The sequence below is a fragment of the Cupressus sempervirens genome, chromosome 3, assembly GCF_028749045.1.
Source record: "Cupressus sempervirens isolate cs-2001-9-10 chromosome 3, ASM2874904v1, whole genome shotgun sequence".
Taxonomy (NCBI): domain Eukaryota; kingdom Viridiplantae; phylum Streptophyta; class Pinopsida; order Cupressales; family Cupressaceae; genus Cupressus; species Cupressus sempervirens.
Window position 1 is genome coordinate 1,101,188,135 of NC_143120.1, and position 2,986 is coordinate 1,101,191,120.

General features: G+C 36.9%; 1 pseudogene across 1 annotated transcript; it reads right to left on the reverse strand.

Moving 5' to 3' along the window:
• Nucleotides 1-466: 466 nt before the first annotated feature.
• On the reverse strand, nt 467-2,070 carry LOC149570628 (ADP-glucose phosphorylase pseudogene; annotated as a pseudogene). The gene is made up of 2 exons (XR_016361503.1): nt 1,490-2,070; nt 467-769 (listed from the first exon to the last, which is right to left on the reverse strand). The product of XR_016361503.1 is annotated as an ADP-glucose phosphorylase pseudogene (transcript).
• Between the last annotated feature and the right edge of the window lie 916 nt (nt 2,071-2,986).

Below are 2,986 nucleotides of genomic sequence, written 5' to 3' on the forward strand. Positions count from 1 at the left end.
CTAAATATGCTTAGAAAATTCAAGCTGCATGCATCATCAACATTTACGGACTTTGTAGGATAAGCACAATTTCTTTCCCACCCTGGTAAAAGGAGGATTTTTGAAGTGGACTTCCCTATGTATGCGGGCATTTGAAAAAGCACATTCAGGCCAATATATGGGAACATAGAACATAGATTTGGGGAAGCATATTATTGAAATGTCTATTGCTCGCATGACTTGGAAAATTTGCCAGGGACCTTCATAGTTAAGCGTAGTTAAGGAGGAAACTCCATAGTTAAGCGTGATCAAGCTGGAGTAGTACTGGGATGGGTGACCTCCCGGGAAGTCCCGGTGCTTCACCCCTGTGAGCATCACCTAGATCCAATGAGTGCTAAGTGTTCCATTTATTCTCATGAGAGATGGATTCATGTTGAATCACTACTCATGAAATATGGGTCATCGAGTTTGACTCAAAATCACACAGTTAAATCCTGATATTCATATCACAAGAAGAATGCTCCTTAGGAGCAATCCAAGTCTCGAAAGGAAATGAAGGTGCAAAAGGAACAAATGAAATGAAGTGGGAAGATTCTTCTAGCATCAAATATCTGAACTGAATCTCGCTTCTCAAGCACTCACAAAGATTGCACTTCATTGTCCTGGCAAAATATTCTTTGGCATTGTTGAGCCGGCTAACCACATTGCTTGGAACAATGGGAAGGGCAATGATCTGACTATGAGAATGCTTCATCGATGCTCCTGCTGTTTCCCCATGGTTTTTGAACACCTGCCAAACATGAATGATTTCATTAAACCCTTTTACAAGCTATAGCATCGGCATGTTTTTAAAATGCTTATTTTAATTAGCCAAGAATTGGCCAACACCCATAAGTATGTATAAAACCATCCCAAAATTTATATAAAGAAAGTGCATGAATGATTTCATCAAATCATTTCCTCTTACTAGCTACAATAGCAGCGAGACTTGAAATTGCTTAAATTAATTAGTCGAGACTTGGTCGAAGTCCAACAATAACTACGCAAAACAGGTCCATTAGGCCATGATTTACAAGGCAAAGATGGTGATGACCCGCGTTCCAGGCAAGATGAATATTGTTCTAGTATTAAAAGAAAATCCAGTTAACACGGGCAAATCCGGCAAGATATTATTCTAAGACATAATACTAAATCTTCAGCCTTATCTACACCGTATGATGCAATTTCCCCGCATTCTAAAAGACAGCAGAACAATGCTACAGTGCATAAAAAAGAGAGAGCCCCAACTGAGACAGGACCCAGATAGTTCCTCGTTAAACTATTCGAAACTCATTTCAATAAGAAATAACCCAAAATTTTCTAAGTTTAAATATTGAAGGACAAAAACATTTAGAACAATCATGGTGTTCAATAGAGCCCACAAAAATTTCAATATTTTTTTAATAAGAAATGCATTCAAAGCAAAGAACCGACATAAAACCTCTAATTTGGTAGGCAATTACAAATTTACCTGAATGTATTTTATGTGCGGATTATTGGCAAGCTGTCGGATTCTTGTTCTGTATGCACATAAGACATCAAATATATTCAACTCAGGCATCATAGCCAAAGTCATTGCGTGATCGGGAGTCTCAATGATTACATCATGGGAACCAAATCCAGGAAGGGTGTCAGAACATAAGTCAATTTGGTTTTTTTTCCGTGCCTTCCATCGACACAGCGGGGTAGAGATTCTTTTTAACTCTTACTTTCCAATGCGAAACATTTTCGGGGATTCTAAATATTTCTTGAGCACATTCGTGTTCATGATGGAGACAGAATGGGCAGGGGCCTGCAGATTGGTGTGAAGTATTTACGGCAGATTTGAAATCAGAGGGGCGTTTGCCTCTGGCAGGAGAAATGATGACCCATTTGTTGAAAATTGAATCACGTCTCAACTCTGAACTTGCAAAATTTGGGGAACCAGCTTCTGCCATGGCACTACAGGAGAACTGCATTGTTTGTACGAGAACGCGATGAGCAGGTAACTTGAATATCTGGAACGGGCATTTAAAGACTCTCGGGGCCATGCACCGTGGCATATTCGTTATATATGCAATAAAACATTTAAAGGAATCAAAGTGTAAACATGGGTTATCTATTTGTAGAGGTGAAATGTGTATCCTCTAAAACTCGGATTTGTTTTGAATATATTATCTACCTTCCTTAATTATTTTTCAAGATTAACAATGTAAGGGGCCATGGAATTACAACTTTAATTAGATTTTATATTTCTTTTTATGTTTGACCTTTTGTTAGGGATCTTAGCAATCAAATTAGTAGTTCGATTGATCTTACCCTCCTCAAATAAAATGTGCTTATTATCAACCTTTGATTGATTTTGTATTGACTCTAAATGTCTTCATATATTGTGACTCGCTAAAAAAGTGTCATTGAGTCTCAATCGCTCATGTCTCTGAGAACCTACAAATTCTCTCTTCCCACTCCTATTTGGGCATTTTCCATCTACATGTCTCACATCCTCAATTGTGTCACTAACAACCTAGATTTCCCTTTAATAGATGCCCCTAAGCAAGCTTTATCGCCATGTTCTTAGGTTAAGTTGAACACTTTGATATTTATGATCTTTTTTCCAAACCATGTGATAGTCCACATGTTGCAGTCTACATTTTTTATGACAAACTTGTTTATTTCCACATTGGTATTAAGACACTCTCGTGACTTAATATTCCACATGTCCAACCACTTTATGTTTAGTTTCATCAAAGTTTTCTTCTTGTGAACCAAACTCTCTTTCATCACATTGTTTTTTTGATGAATAGTCTTTAATCTATTAATTAAATATTACAATTACATATTCACAAAAAAAGGGTTGGGGGATAAAGGATCACCTTGTGAAAGTTCATGCGATAGAGCCAGAAAGCATACAACTATATATATATATATATATATATATATATATATATATATATATATATATAGGGGGAGGATCCTAGTGATCAAGAAA